The sequence below is a fragment of the Vicugna pacos genome, chromosome 1, assembly GCF_048564905.1.
Source record: "Vicugna pacos chromosome 1, VicPac4, whole genome shotgun sequence".
In the NCBI taxonomy this organism is placed as follows: domain Eukaryota; kingdom Metazoa; phylum Chordata; class Mammalia; order Artiodactyla; family Camelidae; genus Vicugna; species Vicugna pacos.
The window spans coordinates 52,578,373-52,591,413 of record NC_132987.1 but is presented as its reverse complement, the minus strand read 5'-3'; the positions used below and the strand labels follow the sequence as shown (position 1 = coordinate 52,591,413).

At 41.3% G+C, this 13,041-nt stretch overlaps 1 protein-coding gene and 1 long non-coding RNA gene across 4 annotated transcripts in view; both read right to left on the bottom strand.

The window, feature by feature from the left end:
- The window catches only part of YEATS2 (YEATS domain containing 2), a 92,187-nt gene extending 88,330 nt beyond the window's left edge, over window positions 1-3,857 (bottom strand). For 2 of the 3 annotated variants that reach the window (XM_072961975.1, XM_072961992.1), the window contains exon 1: window positions 3,683-3,857. The gene's annotated coding sequence lies outside the window, so the exon portion shown is untranslated. Of the gene's footprint in view, window positions 1-3,490; window positions 3,593-3,682 lie in introns of those variants that run through there. The other variant, XM_072961983.1, reaches the window with a different exon arrangement.
- A 1,970-nt stretch (window positions 3,858-5,827) lies between these two features.
- Window positions 5,828-13,041, bottom strand: LOC140696811 (uncharacterized). The gene is made up of 2 exons (XR_012073364.1): window positions 12,960-13,041; window positions 5,828-6,007 (listed from the first exon to the last, which is right to left on the bottom strand). It is a non-coding gene; the product is annotated as an uncharacterized lncRNA (long non-coding RNA).

Below are 13,041 nucleotides of genomic sequence, written 5' to 3'. Positions count from 1 at the left end.
TGATTTCAAAACTTACTAGAAGCTACAGTAATCAAAACAAGTGTGGTACTGGCATAAACACAGATATACAGACCAGTGGAAGAGAGAGCCCAGAAATAAATTCTTACATATATGGTCAAATAATTTTTGACAAGGGTGCCAAAACCATCAATGGGGAAAACAGTCTTTTCAACAAATAGAGCTAGGAAAGCTGGATATCTATATGCAAAAGAAAGAAGTTAGATTCTTACCTAATACCATGCACAAAAACTAACTCAAAATAGATCAAAGACATAAATACAAAACTTAAAACAATAAAAGTTTTAGAAGAAAACAGACAAAAGCTTCACAAAATTGGATTTGGCAATTTCTCGACTATGACACCAAAGACAGGTAATGAAAGAAAAAGGAGACAAACTGGACTTCCTGAAAAATTTTGTGCATCAAAAGATACTACCAAAGGGAAAAAGGCAACCCCTAGAATGGGAGAAAATATTTGCAAATAATGTATCTGATAACAGATTAATAACCAGGATATAGAGAGAACTCCTAAAATTCAACAAAAAACTTGATTCAAAAATGGGCAAAGGATTTGCATTGACATTTCTCCAAAGACATGCAAATGGCCAATAAGCACATGAAAAGATAATAAACATCACTAATATTAGGGAAGTGCAAATCAAAAACAGAACAAGGTATCACCTGACATCCATTAGGATGGCTACCATAAAAAAACAGAAAACAAGTGCTGGTGAAGACATGAAGAAGTTGGAACACTTGTGCGCTGTTGGTGGGAATATAAAATGGTGTAGCCACTATAGAAAACAGTATGGCAGTTGCTAAGAAAATTAAAAATAAAATTACTGTATGATCCAGCAATTCCACTTTTGGGTAAATACCCAAAGAACTGAAAGCAGGGACTCAAACAGGTATCTGTACACCCGCATTCTTAGGAGCATTATTCACAAGAGCCAAAAGATGGAAGCAACTCAAGTGTTCATCAACAGATGAATGGATAAACAAAACATGATATATACATACACTGCAATATTATTTAGCCTTTAAAAAGGACAGAAATTCTGACATATGTCACAACATGAATGAACCTTGAGGACATTATGCGAAGTGAAATAAGTCAGTTACAAAAGGACAAATATTGTCTGATTCCACTTATATGAGGTACTCAGAGTAGTCAAAAATCTCAGAGACAGAAAGTAGAAATCGTGACTGTCCCGAGCTGGGGGTAAGGAGGAAATGAGGGTTATTGCTTAATGGGTTTAAAGTTTCAGTTTTACAAAATGAAAACGGTTGTGGAGATGGTGGTGATGGCTTCACAACATAATGAATGTATTTAATACCACTGAACTGTACATTTAAAAATGGTTACAGTGGTAAATTTCATGTTATGTGTATTTTACTACAATTGAAAAAAAAAGTACATATAGGAGTTAAGTGGTAAGTATGGTTTTTCTATTATTAACCATGTCTTTCCTTCTGGAGTATTTATTCCAGAGAACAGAGGTGAGGGGGAGGACACATAAGGGGGAAAATTCTGTAAGCTTTATATCAGGCTATATATTTTTAGTATCTAGAGAACGCTTGACAATTAGAAAATCAATCAGTTAGAAAAATGACAAACACAAATCAAAATATGCACAGAGGACAGGAACAGAAATTCACAAATGGCCAATAAATGTGAAAAAATGTTCACACATAGTGGTAATCAAGGAATGAAACAAGACATCATTTTTCATTATCAAATTTAGTTTGGAGGAAGATGAAAATAAGGTGTCTTGAACAAGGGCACCTGTTTCTAATTTAGGGGCGCTGTTTCTAACTCATACTTATTGTCTTCACTTCCTCATGATTTGTTTCCACCTCCTGATTCTAGAACTCTGGATAATAATACGAAAGACCAAACTAATAACTTCAGCATTGCCAGATCCAATTGAGCATCTCACTAAACAACTCAGAAGCACTGACAGACCGAGTCTCTACCATCTAGAAACTTCTCTCTCATGACTTCTATGATACCAGTCTCCTGCTTTTCCTCCTACCTCACTGTTTCTTCTGTCATGTGCTCAATCTTCTTACTCTGCAAGAACTCCAAGCATTGGAATGTCTGAGTCTCCACTCAGTTTTCACTTCTCTATCTATACTTTTTCCCCAAGTGATCTCATGTAGTCCTATAACTTTGAGTATCATCTGTATACTGAATATTTCCCAAATTTTATCTCCAGCTCTAGGCTCTCTCTTCTAGAAGCTCCAAACCTGTACAACCAATTGCCTCAACATACTGATTTTTGTATCCAATATACACTTCAAATTTAATACACCCAAAACAGAACTCATGATTTCTCCCACCTCAAATTTCTCTCTTCCATTCTCACTGAATGCCACCATCTACTCCTAGTTGCTCAAAACAAGGATCAAAAAGCAAAAAGTTCTCCCTTTCCCTCACCAATCCATTTCCAAGTCTTGTTCAGTCTACCTCCAAAATACTTGTTAATTTTTCTACTCTTCTCCATCTTCACAACCACAGACCTACTCCAGGGTACTGTAAACTAACTGACCTCCCAGCTTCCACTCTTGCCCTCTTCCTCTGTGCAGCAAATTATGCGACTTGCCTTCTTAAAACCTTCAAAGGTGTCTCATAAAAACTAAATTCCTAAAAAGGGCCTCACCTGCTCCTATTTTTGAAAGAACACACACAACCAAAACTATACACTCAATGATAATACCTCTAGACAGTAAAACTATGCGTACTTTTCCTCGTTTTCTTGTATTTTTACATTTTTCTATGATAAATACCTGCTACTTGCTTATTAAGAAAGACGAAATTGTACTGCTGAATATATTACATTGCATTTTTACATATTAACAAGAAAAGTGAATGGAAAATTGTACTTAAAACTCTGTAACTGTTATAAGCTCAGAAGAAAATATGAGCAAACGTCAAAACTCTAAGAATGATGTGTCAGGGCTGTAGAATTACTGGTGATATTTTTCTCCGCTTTCTGTTTTTTTTAACATAATTACATTCATAATAGAAAAAAAAAGGTTTGATATAAACCTCATTGTCCTCTGCAATCTGGCCACAACCTACCAAAGCAGCTTTTCCTCCAAGTACTCATTTTCCCAAGCTTTCCATTCCAACCCTGCACCGTCTCACACCTCTGGTGCTTTAACTCGGGCGCCATCCCTGGAACAGCCTCCAACCTTCCTAAATCCTACTCATCCTTCACGGTGGAAGGAGACGGTAGGGAAGGCGACAGGTTGGAGAGAGACTCCAGGATTCTTGCTGATGGATCTACTACTTGCTAGTGCTGGGGCGAAATCTCGTCTCCAATCCCATCACCGGCCACCAGGTTTAACATTCAGAAAGCTCCAGCCACTGGGGCTCAAAGGACCACCATCTCCTCAGAGAGCGCGGTGCCCCTTATAAAAAGACACCCCACACACCCAAATTCCGGGTTCCCGCTTCGGAGACTCCCCGGCCACACGCACTCACCGCGGACCCAGCCTCCTCCTCCGGAACCTCTCCTCTCGTCACCCGCTCCCTCCCTCCCCTCAGCCTGGGGGCCGGCGCGGCCGCCGCGATGGGGGAGGGGCGCGCACGTGCCCGCGCCGCCCCCGCCCAGACAATGCCCGGGAGAGCGGCGCGCGCGCCCGGCGGTCCCATCCCGCTCCCGCCAACACTCACCCTCTCTCCGGTCTCCTGCTGAAGCGCAGGCCCGCCAGGTGCCGCGAGAGGGCACGGGGGAGGGGTGGGAGCGGGCCAAGCCCGGCGAAGCCGCCGCGCCAGGAGGCCCCAGCGACCCCGGAGCCCGCGGAAGAGCACGGCTCAGCAGTGCCCGACCGGCCCGTTTGGCCTGCACGTCACCAGTAGGGGCGGGGCGGGGCGCGCGCGGCGCCAGCGGCGGCGGCGGCGGCGGCGGCGCGCGCGCGGTTCCGGGGGCGGAGCTCTCATGGTTGTGGGCGGGGCCGGAGCCCGGGCGGGGTTGGGGCTAGCCCAGCCTCTCACCCCCGCCCTCAGTGCCCTGCACTGCTGCGCTGCCTGGAGGGGAGGGGCGCCGGTCCGCTAAAGACGCGATCGTACGTATATAATTTTACTTCTTAGAGGTAGGTGACGAGTACCCCCCCAAGTCACACAGAATATTCATTGGCATTTATGAAGCTTCCACAGCAATAACAACAGTAGCTATGATATTTGTATATGTTATCTTGGACCAAGCTGGAACAAATATTTGTTGAATAAATAAACAGTAAGGCCAAGAACTTACTAGAAAGCCCTGCGTGACAAGGGAATAGAGGGATTTATAATGTGTCACCCTTGGCCTCCTGATCATAAAGTCTATTAGGGGTAAAGACAGATTAACAATATTTGCCCAACAAATTTTTATTGTGTTTCTATTCTGTATCCTGGCACTGTGCGCCCAGCACTATGTTAGATAATGAGGATTGGAAATGAACAAAACAGTTCCTGCCCTTCTGAAATGAACTGTCACTCTAATCTGAAAGAGCAGGAAAGGCCCCATTGAGCCTTAAACTAAGACCCAAAATGAGAATAGGAACTAGGGAGATAAAAATAAATTTCATGGACAAAGAGGTAGGGTAAATGGTCAGCATGAGTATATCTGTATTCTCCTGCTTTGGGGGTCTAACCCTGAGACAGGGGCTTAGAAATATCCAGCTAAGTGTGGAGGAGACCAGAAGCCCACTTCCCCTGGCCCAACTTGGAAGGCTGCCTGATTCTGGCAGAAGTCTTACATTGACCAGGGCTCAGGAGCAGACAGCAGCATTAGGGAGAAAGAGGAATCTGAGATAGTGCTGCTAGGTGTCTACAATTTGCAGATGACTGTCCCCCACCAGATCCAAGCAAGAAACCGACAGTCTAGTTGGCCTATTTGAATTTTGGCAAAAACCAAATCACACCCTTGCAGATCTTATCGGACCCCATCCTTCCATGTGGATTGTGCAGCCCCTGTGAATACAAATTTGGGGAATGGGGGAGTTACACTCCTAGGCAAGTACCCAAGAGAAATGAAAGCATATATCTACACAGAATTGTACAGGAATGTACATAGCAAAAGTGTGTGTCTCAATAAAGTTGTTTAAAAAAGTTATCTCTGGGCATAGGCTAAAAAATACCTGAAAAATACTTGTAAAGGTAAGGTAAAGTACATATAAAATTTCAGCTGGAGTATGATTTGATTGTGGTGGATCTAGACAACGTAAAAAGGGGAATGTACAAAAGTTATTCTACTTAAACTTCTAGATCAAGTTTTAACACAATACTGAGATATTTTTGTTTATTATTTTTAAATTGGTCTTATGTACACTACACCTCTCTATTATGAAAAATAAATAATGACACATGTTGAGCTTATTTATTTGTCAACAGAATTTTTTATATCCTTTAATTTTCTTGATGGTATTTACTTGTATTCTCCTCTGCTAGCTTTTGTCATGATCTTCCCCTGGGTTCCTATTTTATAGCCAAGTGTTCCAGAAATGCCCCTTGAATGCCCTTAGTCAAGAGGTATAGATAATCCTGACCTGACCATAAACAGCCCTCATTTCCAAATATAATAATGCCTCCGGTGGCCTAGACTAAGCCTAAACAAATAATGCTCCATATATGTCAGGTTTCAAAAATCAATTACTGCTCGGAGTACTATCCCTGACATTAGAAGTCTTATTTGGCCTTCACAATGGTGCACCCAGTGGCAGACAGTGGGATGGTGCCCCTGCAATCAGATCTCGGATTCTTCCAATGCAAGTGAACAGGGGATTTTAATTGGGAAGAACAATCTTCTATAAATTCACTTTGGCAGTGAGGTATACATACCTTATGCATATCTTTTATTCTCCAAACATCTCCAAACTCTTGTATTTTGTGTGGCCATTATGTTTCTCCTTCTATGCTTACAAAATGCCTTCTTCGTATGTTCAAAGTAAACTCATCTAGGTTTGGTGTTCCTCCCCAGCTGAACAACACATCACGTCAGAAGAGTCATAAATGTGCCTAGAGAAGAATTGTTCACGTTACAAAAGGAACAGAAGGAACAAAAGGAGTAGAAACTGTCAGGAATTTTCTGTGCTGCTTGTATTCTGTTCACTATAGACAAGACCAAGTGGAGAATCTGAGTAGTCAGATAATATGTACAGAATGAGTTTGGATCTTCATGACCTAAAATACAGGCAATCTGTTTCAAAGTTTAAAACAAATCATAATGGGGAAATGATAGCTGGGAACTTTTTTTGTTTTTTTGGACTCAATCGTGTACTGCTTGTACAATGTTGACATTTACATTTTGTGCAAAAAAATTTATGCGACAGCATAGAACTAAGAAGCTGTGTCTCTCCTCCCCTTGCTTTGTCACTGCATCTCTCTCCTTGTAACTAACTCTCTCCTTTTAGATGTGGCATTCACAACAGCTTGGCAGACTTCACATCCATTCCTAACTCTTTCTCCCTTGCCTTCTTCTATAGAAGCTGGAAAGTTAAACACTCAAGTTTCCTATCCTCCCTTGCAGCCAGGAGTGACCATGTTGTTACCAAGTCCAAACTCATTCTGCTTGCCACACAACAGGCCAATAAATTGGAAAACGAGGTATTGGGACCAGGAATAATGACTGTATTCGGAAAGCTGGCAGACTGAGAAGATGGCAGACTGATGTCCTGGAGATGTCCCAAGTCAGAATTCAGGCTCCTTTTATACTAAAAGGGGAAAGGGTATGGTCTTATGGTTGGAATCCTTTGTTCGTGTGGGTCAGGTCATGTTGTCCCTGTAAACCTCCAACAAAATAAATGCTATTTTCTATTCTGTAACTTTTTATCTTTATCTGAATGGAAAACTGTTAATACCCTTAAAATTCGAAGCCTTGAGAATAGGCTATCCCATATATTTCAAACTGAAGGCAGCGTTCCTTTACAAAAGGTGCAGAACCAGCACGACTAAGCCCAGGAAACAGAGCACAGGGTTAAAGCCAAAGGAACAGACCTAGTATGGAGTCAGATTTGTTCTTTTCTATTGCAATGTGACTAAGTTTTAGGCAAAAAGATGAAATCACAAGTTCAATGAATAAAAAGAGAGACTCCCAAAGAAAGGGAGAGATGTAGCTGGCCCTGCCTTGGTCCTTTTGTCCCCTTCATTCTGCCTTGAATTTGGATGTGATGCCTGAAGGTACGGCAGCCATCCTTCAACCAACCTTCAAGCCAACACCTTAAAAATGGGCAGAAGGAAAGCAGGAGCCTGGGTCTGTGATGATGGTGCCAGGCCTGGACTGCCCGCTTGCCTGTAAGAAAAATATCATTTGTCTAAACAACTTGTAACCAGGCTTTCTGGTATTCGCAGCCAACCACATCCCTGTATGACATACGAGAGATCTTCAGTGTGTTTCTTTCCTTATCCTCTTCAACTCCTCTGTTAGTTCTTTCTCAGTCTCTCCCCCAGGTCCTCTTTCTTGGCCTATGCCTGAATACTGAGGTTTCTGTCGCTTCTTTCCTTGGTCTCTTCTCATTTCTTGAATAATTTTCTCCTTGTGCATAGCTTCAGCTACCCCTTACACACCAACAAATTCCAAATCTAGACTACGAACTTGGGCCTTCATCCTGAATCTGGACCATTATTTTCAAGTGCCTTTAAGACACTTCCCCTTAAAATGCCCTGTAGCAAATTCAGCCTATCCATAATGAAATTCATTCTCCCCCCACCCCCATTCAAGGCTTATTTTTCTCCTTTCTTATCTATTTTGGTTAGTGGTTTCACCCTCCACTCAGTCATCTGAGATAGAAACTTTGAAATCTTCCACCCCTTATTTACCCTTACAGGTCACATCCAATTAGTCACCGGGTGTTACTGAATCCTTAGTCACCAGGTGTTACTGAATCCATCTTCTAAATTCTTCTTAGGTCATCTCCCTCCCTCTTACTCCCTCAGCTGTTGCTCTGGTCCAGGTGCCCATCCTCTTTCACCTGGACTCTGGCCCTTGCCTCCTAATTGGTGGTGCTGCCTTCCTACTCTCCCCCTCTAGTGCATCTCAACTGCTGGGATCAACTTTCTACAACACACATCTGATCACCTTGCTCTACTATTTAAAACACCGCCCAATGCCCTGCCCCCATTACCTAGGACCAGTGATTCTCCAGTGATTGAAATTTTACTGTGCATCCTCATTACCCGAAGGACTGTTTAAATACAGATTATTGGGCCCCTCCTCCAGAGTTTCTGATTCAGTAAGTCTGGGCTGGGCCCTAAAGTGTGCATTCCTAATAAGTTTGCAGATGATGCTGAGCAGGGACCGCATTTTGAGAACCAGTGGCCTGGGCTAAAGTTAAAACTTATTAACGTCAGGTTTAAGATAGTTTACAACTGACCTTCCCAGTTTCTGGCTGCTGCTTACCACATACCTTAAGTTATTTCTGAAGTCACCTTCCACTCTTATGTCAAGGTCCTGACTCACTCTTTTCCACCTGCCTGGAATGTACGTCCCTCTTCTTCTTTTTTTTTTTTTTAACATTTTTTATTGATTTATAATCATTTTACAATGTTGTGTCAAATTCCAGTGTTCAGCACAATTTTTCAGTCATTCATGGACATATACACACTCATTGTCACATTTTTTTCTCTGTGATTTATCATAACATTTTGTGTATATTTCCCTGTGCTATACAGTGTAATCTTGTTTATCTATTCTACAGTTTTGCAATCCCAGTCTATCCCTTCCCACCCTCTACCCCCCTGGTAACCACAAGTCTGTATTCTCTGTCCATGAGTCTTTAGATTCCACATATGAGCGATCTCATATGGTATTTTTTTTTCTCTTTCTGGCTTACTTCACTTAGAATGACATTCTCTAGGAGCATCCATGTTGCTGCAAATGGCGTTATGTTGTTGGTTTTTATGGCTGAGTAGTATTCCATTGTATAAATATACCACATCTTCTTTACCCAATTACCTATTGATGGACATTTAGGCTGTTTCCATGTTTTGGCTATTGTAAATATGTACGTCCCTCTTCTTATTCCTGGCCAACTCCCCACCAGTACTTCAGGGAAAGTCCAGCTCCAGCCTTTCCCTTCTGAAGGATTAACTCATGCTTCCTCCTCTACACTCCTTTTGCACTTCATACATAGGGTACTTTTTGGTCTTGCTACTTAAGTGATGGACCTCAACCAACGCTAGGGCCATCACTTGGGAGCTTGTTAGAAATGCAGACGTTCAGGCTCCACCCAGACCCACTGAATCAGAATCTACAACTTAACAGGACCCTCAGGTGATTCCTATGCCAACTGAAGTGTGAGAAGCATTGCTGTGCAGGGTCTTGAGCTATGTATTGTGATAGCCACTCTGATGACAGTACTTCCTTTAATTCCTTCAGCAGTTCCAAGGCTTATTATGATTGTCTACAATTTATAAAAAAGGAAATGGTGGCTGGTAGTAGCAGAGCTGGGGTTGAAACCCAGGTCCATCTGGCTTCAAAAATCTGTGCTTGCTCTGCTTACTGTACCCATTGTCTGCTTATTACAAGTCTTCACACATAGCACTGTAATTATCTATCCGTAAGTGTGCCTCCCTGTCCACGTAAGATGCTGAGCAGGGCAAAGTCCTATTGTCTCTAGACCTCAGGAATGAACACTGGACTGCAAACAAGGAAGAACCTTTGTTCTTTCTCACTGTCAACTCCAGTTCTAATAGCAGCTTTAGGTAGGATGAGGCTCTTTTGAAAAAAAATTGAAGTATAGTTGCTTTACAGTGTGTTAGTTTCAGCTGTACAGCAAAGTGATCCAATTATGCATACATACATATATATATATTTTCAGATTCTTTTCCATTATAGGTTATTACAAGCTATTGAATATAGTTCCTGTGCTATACAGTAGAACCTTGTTTAAGGATGGGCCTTTTGAAGGAGTTTACATGGATTTTAAACATATAACAGCTTTATTGAGATATAATTCATATATCATATAATTAACTCATTCAAAGTGTACAATTCAATGGTTTTTAGTGTATTCACAGAATGTGCAATCATCATCACAGTCAATTTTAAAACTTTTCATCACCCCAGAACAAAGCACATGTCCATCAGCAGTCACTCTCCATTTCCGCCAGATCCTCCGTCTCTAGGCAACCACCAGTCAACCTCTGTCTCTATAGATTTGCCTATTCTGGGTATTTCATATTAATGGAATTGTACAATAGGTGGCCTTTTGTGACTGGCGTCTTTCACTTAGCATAATGTCTTTAAAATTCAGCCATGTTGTAGCATGTATCAGTGCTCCGTTCCTTTTTGATTGCTGGATAAAATGTCACTTTTTACTTACCCATTCATCAGTTGGTAGACACTTGAGACACACCTTTTGGCTATTACAAATAATGCTGTTATAAACATTGATGTATAAGTTTTTGTGTGGACACATGTTTTCATTTCTCTTAGGTATACCCCTAGGAGCTGGGTTATATGGTAACTCTATGTTTGACTTTTTGAGGAACTAACAGACTGTTTTCCAAAGCAGTTGTACTATTTTAAATACTCAGCAGCAGTGTATGAGGATTCCATTTTTTCCCACATCCTTGCCAGCATGTTATTATCTGTCTTTTTAAAAAAATTCAATTTGTTTAAACCAACCAACCAAACAAACAAATCGTGTCTTTTTTATTATAGTCATTCTAGTGGGTATGAAGTGGTATCTCATTATGGTTTTGATCTGCATTTCCCTGATAACAAATGATATTGAGCAACTTTGCTTACTGGTCATTTGCATATCTTCTTTGGAGAAATGTCTACTCAGATCTTTTGCCTTTTTTTTTTTTTTGAGGGAGGTAATTAGGTTTATTTATTTATTTACTTAATGGAGGTACTGGGGATTAAACTCAGGACCTTATGCATGCTAAGCATGCAATCTACAAATTGAGCTATACCCTCCCCCCATTTGACCACTTTTAAATTGGGTTTTTTAGTTTATTGAGTGGTAAAATTTCTCTATATGTTATGGGTTAAATTATGTCTCCTCCAAAATATTTGTTGGAGTCCTAGCCCTTGATACCTCAGAATGTGACTTTATTTGGAGATAAGGTCTTTACAGATGTAACCAAGTTAAAATGAGGTTTTAGGGTGGGCCCTAATCCAATATGGTGGCTGTCCTTATAGAAAGGGGAAAACTCGGACATAGAGAGACATGCACATTAAGTAGAACATCATGTGAAGATGAAGGCAGAAAACAGGGTTGATGAAGCAGAAGCTAATGGATGCCAGAGATAAACAGAAAATACCAGAAGCTAGATGAGCAACATGAAACATTTTCTTCCTCTCAGTCCCCAGAAGAAATCAGCCCTGCCGATCTTGATCTCACACTTCTATCCTCCTAAACTGTGAGACAATACATTTCTGTTGTTCAAGCCACCACCCAGTCTGTGATACTTTGTTAATGGCAGTCTTGGGAAACTAGTACATTGTATATTCTAGATACAAGTTCCTTATCAGATAATATGACTTGTAAATATTTTCTCTCATTCTGTGGATTGCCTTCTCAGTTTCTCAGTGGTATCCTTTGAAGCACAGTTTTTAATTTACATGAAGTTCATTTTCATTTTGACTCCTTTGCAGGGTTGGTTTTTGAGGCCAGTCTTAGATTTATTCTGATCCCAGGAGGCATTTTCTTAGCTGTTTCTTTCCCTGGTTCTCACTGCTAAACTAGCTGGCCTGTGATGTCGTCTGTTGATCTCTTGGAGCTACCAGCCTCCTCTTAACTATCTACTACCACTGTTCTCAGGAGCTCCCTTAGGCTTGAACATCCTCACACTCTGAAATAAAGTCAGTCAGCTTTACAAGCAGGGTGCTGTGCTGAGGTGGTAGCCTCTGGTCTGCTTGACTTGCCTTTTTTGGTGTGGAACCTCTGCCACACCAGTGGAGCTAGCTGGAGGAAGGGTGCCTCCACCTCTCAGCAATACTCACCTGGAAATTAGCCTAAGGGACCTGGAATGGTGGGGGATGAGAAATGCTGGTGGCCTGCCTTTCCTTTGGAAATATCCTTGCCTGGGGCCAGGTGAGCAGGAGCCCTACCTTCTTGACCACACCCACTTGGAGTGTAGCTTCCGTCATGTTGAGTTGGGATGGGGAGAGTGAGGTAGAAACTGTGTAGTGGCTTAAGTGCTACACACTCTATCTGTTCTTACTAAGTTTCAGTAGATTTTCTTGAATAACTGTTTCTTATTATACACACTTAGGAGAATTTCTAGAGACTTTAAATGTGGTTTTTAAAAATAATTTTCACCAATTACAATTGTTTTGCTGAAGTGCGGGCCCATGGAACTCTTCACAGCACTATTCTGGAAGTAATTTATATTATTTTGATTAAAAATGGGATCATTGCAGATGTGGGTACAGGTGGGGGTTAGGGATAGCAGTAGTGGAGTAAGTCAGGAATAAAAGACTAGGTAACAATCCATTAGGACTTCCAATTAGCATAACAAGAGAGAAGCAGTTGGTGAGAACCAAACCAGGGATCACGAAAGAACTTTGGAGGCCTTATAATTTCCCTATTTGTCTATTTTCAACATACCCCTTCTGCCCACAGTGATTATCAGTCAAATATATTTCATTACTTAATCTGTGCCAGGCACTTTGCCAGGTCCTGGGGATAGAGTTAGGTGAACAAGACAGACCTGGTCTTTGCCCTCGAGGAGTAAAAAATAAATCCATTTGGGGAATCAGGAAAGGATTCATAAATGAGGTAGCATTTGATCTGGACTCAGAAGCAAGGAGAGGGTTACTACTGAACCTAAATTTAGACAGAAACCCAAAACCTAATGATAAGATCAGAGAAAGTCACTGTTATGTAAATGCCAAGGAATCATTAAAACTACTAGGCAAATTCAAAATAGGCCTTTTGTCATTGGCCCTCTAACCATTTTCTCTCTCCTTTCACTTCCTAGTGAACTTGGGTTTTTCAAAACAACCTACAAATCTTACCCAGGCTGGTCCTCTCCCCTGGATTGGATTTTTGACTAGATTCTTGGACCTCATCAAATAAGAGATGGTTCCTGATTTTGAA